Here is a 21282-nt window from a genome sequence, read left to right as displayed (position 1 = left end):
GTTTTTTTAAAAAGTTATTTGATGGAGGCCAGTCACGGTGGCCCATGCCTGTAATCCCAACACTTTGGGAGGCTGAGGTGGGTGGATCACTTGAGGCCAGGAGTTCGAGACCAGCCTGGCCAACATGGCAAAACCCCCATTTCTACTAAAAATATATACATTAGCCAGGCGTCGTGGTGCTCATCTGTAGTACCAGCTACTTGGGAGGCTGAGGGTCCATGGGGATTATCTTTTACCAACTTCTTTAAGATCGTTTTTGGCAAAAAAGAAACGCTTGTCCTCATGGTGGGCCTAGATGCTGCAGGCAAGATGATGATTCTGTATAAGCTGAAGCTGGTTGAGATTGTGACCACTGTTCCCATCACAGGCTTCAATGCAGATACATGGAGTCTAGGAACATCAGCTTCACTGTGTGGGACATGGCAGGCCAGCACAAGATCTGGCCTCTGTGGTGCCACTACTTCCAGAACACATAAGGCCTGATCTTTATGGAGGACAGTAGTGACAGAGAGCACATGAACAAGGCCCATGAGGAGCTCATGAGGATGTTGGCTGAGGATGAGCTCTGGAATGCGGTCCCCCTGGTGTTCCCAACACGTAGGCCCTTCTCAACACCATGAACACCACTGAGATCACAGACAAGCTGGGGCTGCATTCCCTGCTCCACAGGAACTGGTACATTCAGGCCACCTGTGGCACCTGTGGTGACCAGCTCCATGAAGGACTGGACTGGCTGTCCAGTCAGCTCCAGAACTGGAAGTGAATGTGACACCCTTCTCCATCTCCCTCGTCCTCTTAAAACCTCTTCTTTACTCCCATGTGGCAAAAAGCTCTGTACTGTGAATGCCAGAAACTGCCTTTGTGGTTTGGCTTATTGTGTGCGTTGCACTGTGCTGTAAATGTGGCAGAAGCAGCCTGTGGCCAGGCTTTTCATTAAATGTAAATAGGTTTTGTTTCCAACAAGACAGTTTCTGGTAGTCACATGCAATATTACTCAGCTTTTTTTTTTAATTGTAAAAAATAAAATCAACTCACTGGTCAGTGCTGAGAGGGATTGTAGGCCCGTGGGCACCTGGCCTCTGGGATTGATCACTGTTTGGGGATTACTGGACGCACCCCTGGCTTTAGAGCAATGTTGAAATCCATTCTTGTGGTTGGTTTTAAGCCTGAACTCAGCCATTTTTAAAATGGTTAAAAATCCAAGTTGAGAACACTTGAACACACAGAAGGGAGACCCTGCCTAGTGTGGATTTGCAGTTATGGCCTGGATGCTAGTCATCAGCTTGGCTGTTCCCCTCAGGAATGTGAGGTGGTGGCCTGTCAGACCACATCAATTCTGCATGATTGCGATAGAGATCCCTGTGACTCACCTGTTCTTGGGTCACTTTGCATCCTATAGCCTTATGCTTGTCCCTGTGCTTCCATGGTTCCTAAGGGCTGGGCTAGGAACCCATTGCCAGCCCACTCTCCCCTAGGCTGGTCAGCTGCCCATCCACCTGCCCACAGCCAGCTCAGGGGACACAGGCCCCACCTGTCCCTTGGTAAGCATATGGCCAGAGTGGGCTCATTGCCTCCAGAACTGACACTCTCTCAGACATATTGGTAGGATGTCTTTGGCATCACCAGCAGGAGTGTGTGTGAGCCAGGCAGGCCATGCTTCTAAACCTACAGACCCTTGGAAGCACCCTATCTCCATGTATGACATAGCTTTCTCTCCCTTAGCTTGCAAGAGTCCAATTTGCTATCAAAAAAGATGACCTCTACTTTTTCTTTTGTATTTTGATGAATACTGCAGAAGCTGGAGCTGTTAAATTATCTTGGGTAAAACCTCAGAACTGGTCTGTTTGATGTCAGGGAATCTTACTTGTTTCAATACACAATTAATAAAAGAAAATAAAAATAATTGCTCTTCAAAATAGATTTCTCCTCTGTCATAGCAGATACACTGAAGCTGCAATTATGACACAGTTACCCTTTGCAAAACTGCTTATAAACTTACTTTCTCCTCATTGAAATATGGGAGTCTTCCTGGCTGACTATGCTGTCAGTGTAGTTTCTGAACAGCTGCTAGAAGCGGACTGGACATCTTGGACCCACTCAGGGCACCAGATGCCCTGCATTAGGGGACTGCTTAGGACTGTTTAAAGCATGGAATTGAGAGGAATTTTTAACTCAACAGCAGAGGAAGTTTTAGTGTGGGCAAAGAGGCCACTAAAAATACTTTGTAAGTACTAGTTTCCTGTGGCTTCTGTGACAAATTACTACAAGTGCAGGAGCTTAAAACAACACAGGATTTATTCTCTTAAAGTTTGGGAGGCCAGAAGTTGAAAACCAAGGTATTTTCAGGACGATGCTCCTTCTGCAGGCTTCAGGGCAGAATCTGTTTCCTTCCCTATTTCAGCTTCTAGAGGTCACCTGCATTGTTTGAGGATGGCCCCTTCCTTTCCTATTCCTTACCTCCAATCTTTCGCTTCTGTCCTCATATCTCCTTCTACTGAGTCTGATCTTTCTGCCTAGCTCTAATAAGGACCCTTGTCATTCCATTAGTGATAACTGGATAATCTAGGATCATCTGTTTTCTTTTTTTTTTTAATTTTAGGTCTAGGGGTACATGTGCAGGTTTGTTATATAGGTAAACTTGTGTCACAGGAGTTTGTTCTGTAAATGATTTCATCACCCAGGTACTAGACCTAGTGCCCAACAGTTATTTTTTTCTGTTTCTCTCCCTTCTCCCAAACTCTACCCTCCAGTAGGCCCCTATGTTTGTTGTTCCCTTCTTCTCTTGGTGTCCATTTGATCTCATTATTTAGCTCCCACTTATAAGTCACAACATGTGGCATTTGGTTTTCTGTTTCTGCATTAGTTTGCTAAGGATTATGGCCTCCAGCTCCATCCATGTTCCTGCAAAGGATGTGATCTTGATCTTTTTATGGCTGCATAGTATTCCATGGTATATATGTACCACATTTTCTTTAATATGTCATTAATGGGCATTTAGATTGATTCTATGTGTTTGCTATTGTGAATAGTGCTGCAGTGAACATATGTGTGCATGTGTCTTTATGGTAGAACAATTTATATTCCTTTGGGTATACACCCAGTAATGGGATTGCTGGGCTGAATGGTAGTTCTGTTTTTAGCTCTTTGAGGAATCACCACACTGCTTTCCACAATGGCTGAACTAATTTACACTCTCACCAACAGTATATAAGTGTTCCCTTGTCTTCACAACCTCACCAGCATCTGTTATGTTTTGACTTTTTAATAGTAGCCATTCTGACTGGTGTGAGATGGTATCTCATTGTGGTTTTGCTTTGCCTTCCTCTAATTATGAGCGATACTGAGCTTTTTTTCCCCCATGTTTGTTGACTCTATTTATGTCTTCTTTTAAAAACTGTCTGTTCATGTCCTTTGCTCACTTTTTAATGGGGTTGTTGTTTTCTTGTAAATTTATTTAAATCCCTTATAGATGCTGGATATTAGATTTTTGCCAGATGCATAATTTGCAGATACTTTCTCCCAATCTGTAAGTTGTCTGTTTACTCTGTTAATAGTTTCTTTTGCTATGCAGAAGCTCTTAAATTTAATTAGATCCCATTTGTCAATTTTTGCTTTTGTTGCGATTGGTTTTGGGATCTTCCTCATGAAATCCTTGCCAGTTCCTATGGTATTGCCTAGGTTGTCTTCCAGGTTTTTTATAGTTTTGGGTTTTACATTTAAGTCTTTAATCCATCTTGAGCTGATTTTTGTCTATGGTGTAAGGAAGGGCTCCAGTTTCATCTTCTGAATATGGCTAGTCAATTATCCCAGCAACATTTATTGACTAGGCAGTCCTTTTCCCATTGGTTGTTTTTGTCAGCTTTGTCGAAGATCGGATGGTTGTAGGTGTGCAGCCTTATTTCTGGGCTCTCTATTCTGTTCCATTGGTCTATGTGTCTATTTTTGTACTAGTATTGTGCTGTTTGGATTACTGTAGCCCTGTAGTATGGAGATTAGGTAACATGATATCTCCAGCTCTGTTCTTTTGGCTTAGGATTGCCTTGGCTATTCAAGCTTTTTCTTTGGTTCCATATGAATTTTAAAATAGTTTTTTCTAGTTTTGTGAAGAATGTTATTGGTAATTTGATTAGGAATAGGATCAAATCTGTGAACTGCTTTGGGTAGTACGGCTATTTTAACAATATCGATTATTTCCATCCATGAGCATGGAATGTTTTTCCATTTGTTTGTGTCATCTCTGATTTATTTGAGCAGCATTTTGTAATTCGCATTGTAGGGATCTTTCATCTCCCTGGTTAGCTGTATTCCTGGGTATTTTATTCTTTTTGTGGCAATTGTGAATGGGTTTGCATTCCTGATTTGGCTCTTGGCTTGGCTGTTGTTGCTGTATAGGAATGCTAGTGATTTTTGTACATGGGTTTTGTATCCTGAAACTTTGCTGAGGTTGTTTAACAGTTGAAGGAGATTTTGGGCTATGACTCTGGGGTTTTCTAGATATAGACTCATGTTGTCCGCAAACAGGTATAGTTTGACTTCCTCTTTTTCTATTTGGATGCCCTTTATTTCCTTCTCTTGCCTGATTTCTCTGGTCAGAACTTCCAATACTATGTTGAATGGAAGTGGTGAGAGAGGGCATCTTTGTTTTGTGCTGGTTTTCAAGGGGAATGCTTCTAGCTTTTGCTCATTCAGTGTTGTGTTGGCTGTGGGTTTGTTATGGATGGCTCTTATTATTTTGGGGTATGTTCCTTCAATACCTAGTTTATTGACAGTTTTTACATGAAGGGATGTGAATTTTATCGAAGGCCTTTTCTGCATCTATTGAGATCATGTGATTTTTCTCTTTCATTCTGTTTATATGATGAATCACATTCATTGATTTGCATATATTGAACCAGCCTTGCATCCGAGGCATAAAGCCTACTTGACTGTGATGGATTAGTTTTTTGATGTGCTGCTGGATTTAGTTTGCAAGTATTTTGTTGAGGATCTTTATATCAATCTTTATCAAGGATATTAAGGATATTGGCCTGAAGTTTTCATTTATTTTGGTGTCTCTGCCAGGTTTTGGTATCAGGGTGATGCTGGCCTCAAAGAATGAGTTGGGAAGGAATCCTTCCTCTTCAATGTTTTGGAATAGTTTCGGTAGGAATGGTACCAGCTCTTCTTTTTACATTTAGTATAATTAAGCAATCCTAAGCAAAAAGAGCAAAGTTGGAGGCATCACATTACCTGATTTCAAATTTTACTACAAGGCTATTGTAATCCAAACAGCATAGTACTAGTGTAAAAATAGACACATAGATCAACAGAACAGAATAGAGAATAGAAATAAAGCCACATAACTATAACCACCTGATCTTTGGCAAGTTGACAGAGGTATACAATGGGGAAAGGACACCCTATTCAAAAAATGGTGCTGGGAAAATTGGATAGCTATATGCAGAAGAATAAAATTGGATTCCTGTCTCTCAACATATATAAAAACTAACTCAAGATTGATTAAATACTTAAATATAAAACCTGAAACTATAAAAATTCTAGAAGAAAACTTAAGGAAAACTCTTCAGGACATTGGCCTATGCACAGAATAATTGACTAATTCTAGAAGAAAACTTAAGGAAAACTCTTCAGGACATTGGCCTATGCACAGAATAATTGACTAAGACCTTAAAAGCAAATGTGACAAACCCAAAAATAGACAAATGGGATTTAATTAAACTAAAAAGCTTCTGCACAGCAAAAGAAATGAACAATAAACATCCAACTTACACAATGGGAGAAAAAATTTGGAAACTGTGTTTCTGACCAAGGACTAAATATTCAGAATCTACAACAAACTCAAACAACTCAACAAGAAAAAAAGAAATAACCTCATTAAAGAGTGGGCAAAGGACATGAACAGAAAATTCTCAACCGACAACAAACATGAAAAAGTACTGAACATCATTTATTATCAGAGAAATGCAAACTAAAACCACAATAAGAGACCATCTCACACCAGTCACAACGGCTATTACTAAAAACTAAAGAAAAAAAACCCCAACAGATATTGATAAGGATGCAGAGAGAAGAGAATGCTTATACACTGTTGATGGGAATGTAAATTAGCACAATCACCATGGAAAGCAGTATGGAAATTTCTCAAAGAACAAAAACAAAACTACCTTCTGATTCAGCAATCCCACTACAGGGCATATATGAAAAGGGAAAGAAATTATTATATCAAAAAGATATTGGCACTTGTATGTTTATTGCAGCACAATTCACAATAGTAAAGATATGGAATCAACCTAACTGTCCATCAATGGAGGACTGGATAAAGAAAATGTGGTATCTGTATACCCTGGAATACTACTCAGCCATAAAAAAGAATAAAATCATGTCTTTTCAGCAACATGGGTGGAGCTGGAGACTATTATCCTAAGTGAAATAACTCAGAAACAGAAAATCAAATACCACTTATAAGTGGGAACTAAACAATGGGTACACCTGGACATGGACATATAGATGGAAATAATAAACACTGGAGGCTCCAAAAAGGATGAGGGTCAGAAGAGGGTGAGAGTTGAAAAATTACCTATTGGATACAATGTTCATTATTCATGTGATGAGTACACTAGAATCCCAAATTCCACCATACACAATATAACAATGTTCATTATTCATGTGATGAGTACATTGGAAGCCCAAACTCCGCCATACACAATATATCCATGTAACAAACCTGCACACATGTACCTCCTGAATCTATAAATTTTTAAAAATAAAACAATTTGCATAATTTCAGAGTATTCTATTCTATGAATATGCATACTTTTATTTTATATTAATATTTTATTGAGTGATTGCTTGCTGGAGACAGGATCTTACTATTTTCACCAAGTTGGTCTCAAATTCCTGGCCTCAAGCAATGCTCCTGCCTCTGCCTCTGAAAGTGCTGGGATTACCAGCATGAACCACCATGCCTAACCCTAAAATTTTATCTATTAAAAAATATCCGTGGGCATCTTCAATACTGTTAAATGACTTTAAAAATTGGACAAAAGTGTTTTAAAAAGGAGTGAATATTTTAAAGCACATATTAATAGTGTAAATAGTCATCTGGAAGCATTGCATGTGTTCATGCTTCTTCCATGGTTTATGAGAATGCCTGATTCCATATGTTCTCATGAGTATTGAATAATGTCATGGTTTTAAAAATCTTTTCCAATTAGATATTTAAAAATTGGCTTCTCAATGATGAAGCATATTTTGTCCATGTTTTTTAGCCATCTTTATTTCTTCTCTGTTGAATTGTCTGCTTGGAGTGGCAAAACATTTGAAGTTTTGCTATATTAAAAGTATGCCCTTATGGTTTCTGTTTTTATCACTGCTTAAAAAAATGTATCCTAATATCAGATAAATCCTGATCTATATTTTCATTCAGTTAATTCATGATTTTACTTTTTAAATTCAACTTATTTATTTATTTCAAGTTTATGTTTCTCTAATGTCCAAGGTGGGATCTAATTTCATTTTTCATTTCTGAAAGGTAAACTAATTGTTCTAGAAAGAACTACTGACTTATCTATCTGTATCAGTTAGGAATTTCTTTAAATAGGATAATGAAGCTGACAATGATGAAGCTTTTCAGTTAAATGATAATCTCTAGCTTTTAATCAGAGTGGTGGACCATTTATATTTAATGTAATTATTAATATGGTTGAGTTTAAATCTACTTTCTCATATTTGTTTTCTATTTGTTACACTATTTATATTCCTCCTTAAAATCCTTCTTTGTTTTATATTAAGTAATTTTAAGTATTTTATTTCAACTATTGATTTATTTGCTATTCTTTTTGCTATTTTTCTTAGTGGTTGCTCTAGAGTTTAGAATATACATTTTAAAACTTATCAGGGCCTACTATGAAATACTATTACACTACTTCACATGAAATGCAGACTCTTACAGCAGCAAAATTTTAGTATCCCCTCCCTATTCTTTGGGCTTTCACTGTCATGTATTTTATTTCTGCATATGTTCTAAACTTCACAATACATTATTGTTATTTTGCTTTAAGCATAAAACAAATGAACAAATGAGAAAAAATATTTTTATTTACTTACATATTTACCACCTCCAGCACACGTTATTCCTTTCTGTAAATCTGAATTTTAATATGTTATCATTTTCCTTCTACTTGTAGAACTTTCTTAACATTTATTGTAGTGCAGGTGTGGACTATATTTTATGAAATAAATACTGATTTAAATCAATCAATCAAATCAGTCAATATCTTCTATTTACAAAAGTCAATCATTTTAAGAGTCTACTCTTCTTTGTAGTCTTTAGAAAATTTTTAATTTTTCTTTCTCTGAAATTTCTTTCTATAGTTCCAAGTGTGAATTTTTCCTCTTTGTTTATTGTCAAAGTGAGATTTATTTAGTCTTGAGCTTCTCAAACATACAGCGGCTGGATGTGGGTGGAAAAGCATAGTCTTTAATTGACCATTAACTTGGTAATATTCAAATCCCTTCATATCCGTTTCCAAGTTCTTTCATGCGCACAGTTCCCATTTCAATTCTCATTATCCAGAAGGTATTCTTCTAGTAAAACTCTATTATACCAAGGAAGAAAAGAAATCTTTCTTATTTCCTAATATTCTTGTTACCTAATATTTTTAACTCCTTGATTTATGTAACACATGAAACATCACAATTCCCAATGTACACAGTGACCAAGGCTCCGCTCTGTTGGCTTCCACATACAAATCTTTACATGTGGAGGGTCTATACTTCCCAGAAACCACGTCTTATTGTAGGTTGTTTCTCTTACCTCTCATCTACTTTTACAGGAATTATTGTCTCCAACTAAATGTTGGAAATTAGTTTTGGCTGAGAGTGAGGCAGTGATGTGTCTAACTCAATTGGACTGATGTAATACTGCTGTAAGAAAAATGGGTACATTTTTATTAATATTAATGATTTGAAAACTATATTTCTAGATTTTACATATTCCCTCCTTGAAATGGGATACCATCATCCAAAACTAATCAATTGTTGGGGGTGGGGGGTGGTCTTTAAATTGCTCTGTACTTCCATCCTGCTTATTATCTTGACTTCTATTTGTTTGAGAAATAAGCTCAAAATGTAATTATCTCAAATAAGGAGACTTCAAGTCTGGAATCTAATGCTTAGAAAAGTAATTGGCTTTTAATGCTCTTACTCATGATCCCTAAGGCTCTATTTGGATGAAAATACCAGAGACACTTGGAAAACTGTCTCTAAAAAACTTTAATGATGATTGACTTGATTCAGAAAAATTATTCACTAACTCCCACCTCATTCTCTATGTTAAATATTGAAATATAAAGTTATTGACTCTTAGTCAAATAACGAACTTGGCCACGTATGCCTGTTTCAGCTGTGGTAGCTTACTTCTGCAGGGTCAAGTAGTTCCAAATGAAATTGAATAAACATGGGGGTATTCAGACACCATGGATTATATTTAAATCCTAGACATTAAAATTTACGTGGATTTGAGACAGCATTTATTGAAAATAACATAGTAGGAAGGCTTTCTTCTTCAATATCCTCAAAGTTAATATTTTTGAATCTCATGACACAGGGCTGACTAGTTTCTGAAAAAAAAGAAAGAATAAACCTGTAATAGTAATTTATCATTCTTGACATTTTTCTTTCAGTTTAATTACTGCTGAGCAGCAGAACTGACACTTAATAAAAGTAAGAAGCATTTAAAAATCCTCATAGAAAATCTCCACATTACAGGAGAATTGAAAAGCTATAAGATACACCTGACCACACCCATCATCTTATTTTATCATTGAATTTCAAAGTACTCCATGTTAAAGCTTTAAAGACAATGGGACCCCAAAAGAGTAATGTGCTGATAGCCAGTAGGGCACCTGCTTCTGAGAGTCCATAATGTCTTTAATTTTTAAAGATTTTTAAAAAATCTTGCTCTCTTTTCTCCTCATTACAGTGGTATGGAACCCTGTGGCCAAAATTCAGAGGGAAGTTGCACTGTTTCCCAAGTGACTCATTTACTATCAAATATCCTGAAAAACCAATCTTTTTGTTCTCTTTTTGCTTGACTGTAAGAATGAGCCCAGAGGACAGGCCCTTAGATAAGGGCAGAAAGCATAGCCCAATACAATGTAGTTTGATGGGCCAGGAGGTACCTCTGGCCTCTGAATTCTCCCCTCTCACCTCTCCTGATGCCCAACATTCATATCTTTTGAACATTAATTTTTTTTCAGACTTTCAGAGTCTCCCATTAAAAGGACCCTATTAAAGTAGCATTAAGTAGTCTGACAATAAGACCTTTAGGATATAGAATAGAAATAGGAAGAAAGGAGCTACTTTAGGAAGATGATAAGAGAAGATAAACTCTTATTTAACCCCCTATTATGCAGTGGACATCTTTCCTGAAACTTTCTCAAACATTTTCTTATGCAATTATTCCAACAATCCTGTGACTTAGGTACAGATATGGCAACTAAAGCTCAGAGATATCCAGTGATTTGCCTAAGGTCACATGGCTAGTTAATAGCACGTAAGAGTTTTCAAAGACAAGCATAAGCAAGGTATCTTCCTTCCCACAGTGTAGTACTAAGGTCAGTTTTACATAGTGAATAGTTCCTAAATCATTGCAATAAATGGCAATGGCAACAATCACCTTTAGAGATCTGGAGCATTTAAATATTTGTTGAATGAGACAGTAATGATCTGACTTAGTTTTCTGCTGAAAAAAAAAAACTGTGAAAATCCCATTGAAATGAACTGAGATATTATAGATTAATTACTCCTGGAAAGATAGCAAAGCAATATTCTTCAGGTATAAGAAATATAAGCATCATTTACAAACTTAACACCAGAAATAACTACATAACAAACCTATAAGCTTAGTAATATAGGATGTGGGTTAGATGTGGCAAGAAAATTACACTTAGAAGAAATAAATCAATTTCCATTAGCCAAATTTCATGGATTAAAAGAATAAGCACACTAGATAAAAGGTAAAAGTTAATGGGATTTTGAAGCAATTCAATAACTATTTAAAAATACTCAAGCTACACAGTGTCAAAACAGTCATAAGATATGGGGGGGGAATAATCAAAAGCATAATTACTAGAATTGAATGCTGTTGGTTTCATGGAATTAAACATCATTTAAAAAGTCAAAAATATTTAGTGAGCCCCAATTAAATGTTTAAAATTCCAATTCTCTTTGACATTCCCACCTCCAAAGAAGTATCAGGAGACCTACGCATACCATGCACTGAATGGCTGGGTGTTATGTAGGACTCAAAGGTGGAAGGAAGTGGTCTCTGTTTCCCTCTAGGAGTTCACAACTGGTTGAAGCGACAGATACATATACTTATTATGTCTTCAAAGCCAAGTGGTGTGGTAACTGTTTTAAGAGAGTTTTAGATCTAGTGCTATGGAAGGCTTGTGAGTGAGACATTAACATTCACGGGTGCTGTTAGTGGTGTTATTTGAAGGAGAGAGAAAGATGTCCCCAAGTTACCTACAGCCTGATTCGGATAAGAAAACTAATACCCTGGAACATAGATTTTGATTCAGCCAGACTTGTTCTGCCTGTGGGGAGACAGCCTTGAATTGGAAGCAAAACAACTCATTTTATGCTTTTTCCCCATTCTTTTCTCCCGCTGGCTTGTTGAGATTCTCCCAACGTGATAGTATGTACTTCTATTTTAATGACAAAAGGCTGTCGTGATTTCTCTTGGACCACAGTGATTTTGGTATGCTTATCCGTTTTTAAAGTCATGTTGGTGGTTGAATTTATACAAAATGTTTAAAATTGCCTGGAACAAAACCAGCTGTAACTTATCAGAGGAAGAAAATAATACAGAAATACTTGCAAACAAAAGAAAAGACAAACAACCCTTCCCTCAAATCTACAAAGAAACTCACACAGACACATCAATTGCCAGCGTACAATATGATGCTTCTGACCTTTCACCTGTTGAGCTGTTAATGATTGTTTCCCTGGTTGTGGCGCTATACCATGAATTATCCACATTTTATTCCCTTCATTTGCATGTTCTTAGTATCAGGGTGAATCCAGGTATGTGACTGGGAGAAAATTCTGGCCAGCCAGCTCTGAGAGAGAACATGAGGCCACCTGTCTGTACCTGCACCTGCTTTTAGATACTCATTGATTCAGTAAACTTCTAATGAGTGCCTACTATGTAGCAGGCACAGTCACAGACATGGGGGATGCACCTGTGGACAAGGCTGACGCAGCTGCCGCCATCTTGGAATTTACTGTGGGGTCGAGAGGAAGGATGTTACCAACAGGCAAGTGTGAGTTGTATTATAGCTGTACATATGGCAAGTGCTTGCTAAGGGAAATGACGGAAGCATAGAGGTGAGATCTTTAACCTGGAAGTGATGTCCACGTTGTGTCCTAAGGAACACATAGGAGTTAGCCAAGCGGAGGGCAGGAATGAGGTGGGGGAGTGTTCCAGGCAGGGGAGCAGCATGCATAAAAGCAGAGGCTAGAGGGAGCACGCTTGATGTACACGCTGAATGCAGAGCAGGAGGAGGGGAGTTCAGGAGGGGAGGCCAGAGAGGTAAGTGGAACCAGGTCCCAAAAGGTCTGATTTTCTTCCCTGAACTCATCTACTCTTCTTCTAGAACTCAGCCTGGTGAGATGGGCATTCAATGTTTGTTTTTCTGGTCTGTGATATTTTTCTCATTACCCCACTCCCCAACCTTCCCTTCCAGGGACACAGCTGGGAACAAGGCTCAAGGCCTCTAGGCTGTATTCACATTAGTATGTATAAAGTCACCAACTCCACTGCTCTTAAGAATCAGCTTGAGTTTTAGAATGAGGGAGTGTGTGAACTGAGAGTGTGGTTTTGTGCCTGGTTCAATATATGAAAGGAGTAATTGTGCTTTTGGAGGAGTAAAGGGCTCATAGGCTATGGATTTGGAAATTTTCATTGAGTGTCTTCAGTGGAATTTCATTTAGTGGACTCCTTGCCTAACTTTCCAGGAAGCTGAGATGCTTAGTGGGAGTTATATTTTGGTTTACCACTGCAAGAGATGTATTGAGGCCTATGTTTTGCCTGTTTTGTTATTGTGAGATTAGAGAGGCTGCTCTAGATATATTTCCAAACTCACCTGGGGATATTGGTGCTCTGTGAGCATTTAAATAATATATATAATTTAAATATATGTATATAATATATAATTTATATAACATGTATGTAATATATATTATATATAATTTAAATAGTTATATATATATATATAAAAGTTTAAGTTCAGGAGTACATGTGCAGGTTTGTTACATAAGTAAACGTGTGTCACGGCGATTTGTTGTACAGATTATTTCATCGCCCAGGTATTAAGCCTAGTACTTCTTAGTTATTTTTCCTGATTCTCTCCTTCTTCCCACCCTCCACCCTGCTAAAGGCCCCAGTGTCTGTTGTTCCCCCTCTATGTGTAGGAGAATCTTTAACTGACTGAAAAGCAATGAGGATGTAGTGAAGCTTCCTTATACAGATTCCACTGTGCAGAAGGGCAAAGCTCTTTTGCCTTCTTGATATGTAAGGCAATGAAAAATATATTGATCCAGTTTATTCTATTGATTTGGAGATGCCTTTTTATGAGGGGAGAGAAGCAGCTTTTCTTGACCGGAGATGAGACTGACCCTACTGTTATATTAAAAGCATCTTTCTCCAAGGTGAATACCTGTCACTGACCTGGCAGCAGGGATAGCTCTCTAACTCAAGAGGATGAAGGACAATTGAGCTTTAGGCAGTCATTGAAAGACTTGATATTTTTGAAATAGCTTGGTAGAGGGAGTAATTAAGAATGAAGATGTCCGTAAGAAACCCTGGCTGTCATTCATTCCAGTCTCAGAACATGTACAGTGCTAGGTCAGAGTGTGCTGTTTGATTACCCTGTATCCATTGCCCATCCTGCTTTACTCACTAATTTTTTTTAGGGCATCAATATGCCTAGCTGAAAACAACAACAACCTACATTCCCAAATCTCTCTTGACCTAGAGGAGGTCATGTGATAAAATTTTGGCCAATAATGCATAAACTACAGTGTTTGGTTTCTGAAAACAGTTGTTTTTCTGCTACAGATGCTGTGCTTTTTTGGCTTTTCCATTCTCTCCTTCATGCCTACAATGTGGACATGATATTTGGATGCTAGGGATAATGAGTAAAAGGCCACACAGAGACAGTGTCCCTGAAATCTTTGAGCTGCTATGCTAGTGACAGCAGCTGCTATCCTCAGACTTTGTAATTAATAATAAACTTACATGTCTAAGCCATGGGAAACAGATCTCTCTTACTTGCAGACAAACCCAATTCTTAACTGCCACAAATGCCTTCAGGGACGAAAGAGAAACCTGGCAGAAGATCCATCCTGGGCATGGGAGTCCCAGAGCATTCCTCCAGGACATGACTGTGCAGAGGTTTGTCTGCTGACCTTGGAAGCCTTTGCTCAGGAAGTACAGGAACAGTGAGAGTGCATTATGCAGGCCAACTGGCACAGTCTGTCCATGTGTTCACAGTATGCCTTGAACATTGTCCCTTTCTATATTTAAACCTAATTGTATGTCCCCCTGAGAACTAGTTTTGTTTAAATTATAGCTGACTGTTCTAGATCTATTAAATAGTGATATTATGTCTAATGGACCTTGACTTTACTCTTTTTCTTATTATATGCGAACAGGTGGGAGAGAAGGGATACTGAATACAATTATGCATTTTGTTACTATTTAATTGATTCATTCATCAAATAATTATTTAGTGCCCACTGTGTACCAGGCACTGTGTTAAGTTTTGGGGATACAGTGATGAACATGATAGATGGTGTCTCTGTTGTATGGTCTAGACTTGGGATAATATTTTACCTTATTAAATGCTTGCTATGAGCTGGGTATTGTATTGGGTACGTTGTACACATTATCTGATACAATCTTCATGCCAAACCTATGAGATTAGTTATAATAGTCTTTTGAAGATTTAAAAATAAAAATGAATATCAGACTAATTTTATGAATATGTTACTATGGCTAGAAGGTGGGGGTGTTGGGATTCTACCCGACTTCAAGGTTATAATCTTAACTAATTTGGAAATCCCCAGTGACTCTGTTTCTGTTAGGGAATATATGAACCCCACATGCCCTAGCACTGGCTTAATGAGTGGTAGGAATAGAGGTGGAGATGGGCACTAAGGGGGAAGTGGGTGGAAAGAGGCTTCTTTATAGAGAAGACATCATGAAGGAAGATATCAGGATATTTGAGTGGATGCTGTGTTCAAGTCATGGCAAAGTGAGAGACATGTTGTGAGCAATGTGATGTTTGCGTCTCTCTCTCTGTTGCCCAGGGCATAGCTTGGGTGTCTTTCTGCTATCCTGTTGGGTCAGTTGGAGAAAAGGGCCATTTTGTTCCTGTGATTTCTGCACATTTCTGCTGGAGATGTGAACCAACAGGCTACGGTTGATGGGGCACATGGTATCCTGGAGCCTAAGAGATAGGCGAAGATTGGGACAAAGTGTTGGGTAGTGCCAAAGCAAGAACAGGTCAGGAGGGCTAGTCATACGATGGATTGAGGCATTAGATACCAAGAAAAGATGTGTGTTTCAGACCAGCTCTGGCTTGGTAATCAGACAGAGGTCAGAAAAAGTCAGATGGCGGAATCTGGGTTAGTGTCCCATAGGGGCATAGAGCAGATTCTTACTGTCTTATATGGGACAGCACGAGTCATTCCCAGCCAGCCCCACTTCTGAGACATCTATTCTAGGCATTAAAGAATTAGACCTTTTAAGGCCTTGCTGCTCTTCTAGAATGGACCTTGCATTCTCTGTATTTTCTCAGAGACTCTCATTTTTCATGTCCTACAGCATATTTAAATCTTAGGGCAAATTGGAACTCAGCCATCTGGGTTGTCCTCTAGGCTGGGTAGAAACTCATTCACTGGAGTCCATGGATACATTTTTAAAAGAAATTTAGATATTCTCTCCCCCACCCTCAAGAATTGGGGATCTTGACCCAGATTCTGTAACCAATGACATTAATTTGTGAGCTGGATGACCACCACAGAGCAACCTCCTGTGGCTATAGCACAGTTTTTCTCTGAGCACAGCTCACTTCTCTGAATAGAGATGACACCTGTGGCTCTGATCCCAGGGGATACTACATTAATTGAGCTGATCTATTTAGCATGGGCACAACAGCTGAATCAAAGGTAAGGGTTAAAGAATGCTGCCAGCCATCTGGGCACAAATAGACTCTTTACCGTCTTTGTGATTGGCTCATCAGAGAGTGTTGATGTTTTTCCTTGACTTTTCTAGGAAAGAGCTCATCCACCATGAAGTTTTGATGATTTGGGCCATCTGTAAGAAAAGCAGCTGTTTTACTCCAAAAAGGGTATTTGAAAGAGTGATTATATGTTCCCCGTGATCCTTTGAAAATGAGGAAGGGCATATTTTTTAATAGAGCTAAACTTTTAAAAACTCAAATTTGAAAAATCAACTGTAATATCTTTTCTCCCACAGAGAACATTCTCTTAGGAAATAGCCTGTTACGTCTTTATCAGTTTGTCATCTACCTTTTATTTTACAGATAATCTCTGTAGGTGACTGCGAAAAACCTCCCAGATTTTTCCTTTTATGTAGACTATCATTGAGATAATATTTCTTCTAGATTTTCATCCTATTTGGAAATGATTATCATTCATCTCCAGATGTTTTGAGATAATGTCTTCCCTTTTTCCATTTTCTATTATTTCAAGTATTTCCCCTTATTCTTGTGTAATTTAACAAATTAAATCACATCTTTCCTATACTTCCTTTTTCTAGTTTAAGTCTTTGTTATCTCTTTTCAGAATCTCTTTTCAATGCTTTCTTAATGATATTGAAATTTTAGAGGTAATTCATAATTATGTTCTCTTACCACATTAAAGCATATGCATATATTTCAAGGACACAGGAAGTTCCTGTAGGCTATTTTTAAATATGCTTTAATTTTCCTGATTTCTATTAAAAACCTTTAAAATATAATCTTTCATTTCTCTAAAGTCTTAGAAAATGTTGATTCAAAACGACTTAAATGTTTACTTTTCTTAGGAGTGAAACACTGAGTAATTTCTTTTGAATTTTAAGGTATTGATCCACTCCTTATATTTTCAACCCAAATCTATTTGGTTGCTTATTGAAAAAAAAAGATTGCATTTCTAATCTGTGAATATAGTTTTTTCTGCAAGATGATAATAGTTTGGGTGGAAAATTTCTGAAGAAAGGCTTCTCAGGGAAAGTGTTATTAAATTCACCAAACATTTACTAAGCACGGACACCAAACATTTACTAAGCATGTTCCTAGCTTTCGGTAAGACAATCAAGATGAATAAGACTGTATTTTTTTCCTCAAGCTGCTTATAAGAGATATATAAGCAGAGTAAGATACAAGCTATGGGAGAATATGGGATGAAGGTTAATTTTAACTGAAGAAATCACAGAAGGTGGCATTTGAAAGGCTGAGAGAACTACGATGGATAAGGAAGGAGAGAAAGGACATTCAGGCAGAGAGAGTAAGAGCATAAGGTGAGGGAATTATGCAAAAGACCAGGGAGTAAAACAGCCATATGTGCAGTAATGCTGGAGTGCAGGGCATGTTGGGAGATAAGTTCAGGAGAGCAGGTGGGCCAGATTCTGGGAGACCTTGAATCTCATGTTAAAGAGATTGCATTTCTTAAAATTAAACAAATTTAAAAATTTGTTTTAGAATAGAGATGGGGTCTTGCTGTGTTGCCTAGGCTGGTCTCAAACTCCTAGATTCAAGCAATCCTCCCACCTCAGCCTCCCACAGTGCTGGGATTACAGGTGTGAGCTACCACACCCAGCCAAGAGACTGCATTTTAATCTGTATTCAGTAAGGAACTGCAGAAGGATTTGAGCAGAAAAATGATTTGGTCATTCTCATGTATTGTAGAAAATGGGTTAAATCATGCTGAGGTCAAAACCTGAGACATCAGATTTAAAAATGATTGCAAAGAGAAAGATGTAGAGAAGTAGCATTTATGACAGTCTCTACTGTGTTTCTAAAGTGACAGTGAGTATGCCATAGTCTTCATTACAGGAGGGTACATACAAGGAGATAGTTTTTTTTTCCTCCATAAAGTGAAAGCAAGATTATTAAGAAAGTAAAGGAATAAAAGAATGGCTACTTCATAGCCAGAGCAGCAGCATGGGCTGCTTGACTAAGGATACTTTTTGTCACTTCTTGATTATATGCCAAACAAGGGGTGGATTTTTCATGAGTTTTCCAGGAAAGGGATGGGCAATTCCCCGAACTGAAGGTTTCCCCCCCTTTTTGACAGTATAGGGTAACTTCCTGATATTGCCATGGCATCTGTAAACTGTCACAGCACTGGTGGGAGTGTCTTTTAGCATGCTAATGCATTATAATTATTGCACAATGTGGAGTGAGGACAACCGGAGGTCACTCTGTTTTTGGTGGGTGTTGGCTGGCTTTTTTATTGCAACCTGTTTTATCAGCAAGGTCTTTAAGACCTTTATCTTGTGCTGACCTCCTATCTCATCCTGTGACTTAGAGTATGTAAACTACTGGGAATGCAGCCCAGCAGGTCTCAGCCTTGTTTTACCCAGTCCCTATTCAAGATGGAGCTGCTCTGGTTCAAACACCTCTGACATATTCCCTCGCCTCCCTTTTATAAGAGAACCCTTAATCCTAAGGGTTGTAGGAGGATGAAGACCCACCTTCTATAAATTCTTCAGGCTGAATAGGAGTGATGATATTCCTGCCTAACTATTAGTGTCCTTTGTATTAAGGAGAGAGACAAGCTTAGTCAGAAAGCATCAGCATGGTAAGGACCATTCATAACTCTGACAAAAGGTAATATCTGGAGGATTAATAAGTGTTCAATTTAAGAAAACATTCAGTAAACTTATCCTGTATTCCTACACAAAGACTACAACAGCAAATGTATTTCATAACAGTAAAGCAAAATAAGCAAAATTACCCCAAATAAACCAAATTAGAAGGCTTTCCATGAAGTGGGCAACTGTTGGAACCAAGCTGATATGGGGTTGCTAGCTGATTCCAATATGTGCCCAGAATTAGAATATTGATCCAGATTTTTTTACATTACCCATCCCTCTTGTTTCTTTTGAGCTATAGCCAGAGATCACTGGTTGGTTTACAGGAATAAGCAGGGTTAGTCTAAATTGCAGGAAAAAAGCTTTAAAAAGCTTAAAAATGAGACTAGAATATAATAATGAATGTACCATAGTTCTTGAAACATATTTTTTTTTCTCCCTGCAGTTTCCCATTTTTACTAAAGACAAATCATGGTAAGATCAATTTGCTTTATTATACTTGGCCTGATTATTTGTATAAAGTGCAGCAAGAATAATAATTTTTTTACATAGGCTTTTAAAATTGGTTTTGATGGAACTTTGTTCCATAAGGAATCTCAGATAAGACTTTTTTTAAAGCCAAGCTCAGCCATGGGTTTGTACCCTTAAATACCTATGAACTGGGTAAATTCCTTTTCTCTTGAGGTCCCAAGGTTATGTGGGGCTCCTGGGACTGTAAGAAAGTGACATTCTGTACTTATCACAGGTCAGGAACCCTGTACAGGGACTGCGTAGGCAAAGTATGAAGCTAGTTTTCCCAAGGGGCTTTTACTGGCCCTATAAGTCAAGTTTGACTCCTTAAAGGAAAGCATGCCATTCCAGTCAAATCCTTGGTCAGATAAGCAGTTTCTAAGGGAGGTTGTTTGAACACACACTTAGTCATGCTAAATGTGGCAGATATTACTAATGTTTACCAATTTCCTTTTCTTTCTGTGTTCAAAGAGCACTGGGCTTCCCAGGTCCTTGAAGTTAGGCATGGCTGTCATTTCCAGGTGGAAGCACATAAGAACTGGTGCATGTTTAGCTGTTTTCTTCCCTGCCACCGCGCTCATGGAAATATATGTGGATATAGAAGTGCCACAAAAACCAAATGGCCTATAATTCTGAGATAGCACATGGAAGGTAGTACCTTAGAGTCATCCTGACCTGAAGTAAACTTTGGGTACACAGAAATAAACTTTTGCTGCATTAAACCTCTGAGATTTTGGTGGTGATTGTTCCTGAAGCAAAACTTAGTAGACCAGGCCTATCTAATAGAACTTTCTATAATGATTGGAGTGTTCTGTATCTGCACTGTCTGGTATGGTAGCCACTAGCCACATACAGCTATTGAGCACTTTAGGTGTGGCTGGTGTGACTCAGGAAAAGAATGTCTAATTTTATTTAGTCTCAATTCATTTAAATAAGCATTGTAAACCAAAAAGTGACGGAGTCAGGTCTCAATTGATTAGAGGTTTACTTAGCCAAAGTTGAGGACTCACCAGGGAAAAAACATGAATCACAGGAGCATCTGTCATCTATGCTTTTTCCAAAGGGGATTTTGTGAACTTTGGTATTTAAAGAAAAAAGAGCATGTAGAGTGGGTGGGGAGTGGGTGGGGGGGGGGCGGGTGGGGAGGGAAGGAGGGTAGGCAGTGAGGCAGGTGGTTACATTCTTGTGAGACTCTGATTAGCCTCAGTAAACCTACATTTTACATGTGAAAGTAGGGAGTAGGGGAAGCGAGGCTATGACATGGGTTGTGAAATTACAGCGATCTGGAAATAAAAGGAAAACAGTATGGGTGACAGTTTCCAAGCTTAACTTTCCTTTTGGCATACTGAGTTTGGGGTCCTGAGATTCTATTTATCTTTCACAGTATCCTGGCTGATACTTTAAAGGATTTCTTTAACACCTAGAGAAAATATTCCAAAACCCCTTGCAACTGAACAGAAAATACAGGAGATGAGAAAACCTTGAACCAAAGTGAACTAGTAGAAGGGAACTTTTAGTTATGAAGATGGTATGTCTTTCATCTAAATTCAGGATAATACTTCACTGAAAAAGCAATTGTGCAGTTTCAGAATCTGGTAGGTAAAAATGATACTAAAGAAAAAAATCTACTTAAAGAAAACTTGTATTGTGTTCCTACTGTATAAAAGGCATAATGTTAGCTGCTTAAGTTTTATTGACTTACGTATTTGTTCACCAAATTTTTAATGAGTGCCTACTGTGTACCAGGCATATGATAGAGTCCCCAGGCTCTGGCAGATACACTAGTGCAAAAAAACAGACAAAAATATCTGCCATTATGGAACTTACTTTCTAAGCAGGTTGAAAGACTATAAGCAAACGTATTAAAATAATGCCAGAGTGTG

General features: G+C 38.2%; 1 pseudogene; it reads left to right on the top strand.

The window, feature by feature from the left end:
- Positions 1 to 397: 397 nt before the first annotated feature.
- On the top strand, positions 398 to 770 carry LOC100970015 (ADP-ribosylation factor 1-like; annotated as a pseudogene).
- The last annotated feature ends 20512 nt before the right edge of the window (positions 771 to 21282 follow it).

Source organism: Pan paniscus, chromosome 10, assembly GCF_029289425.2.
Source record: "Pan paniscus chromosome 10, NHGRI_mPanPan1-v2.0_pri, whole genome shotgun sequence".
NCBI classification, from domain to species: domain Eukaryota; kingdom Metazoa; phylum Chordata; class Mammalia; order Primates; family Hominidae; genus Pan; species Pan paniscus.
This window is presented reverse-complemented; position numbering and strand designations above follow the sequence as displayed.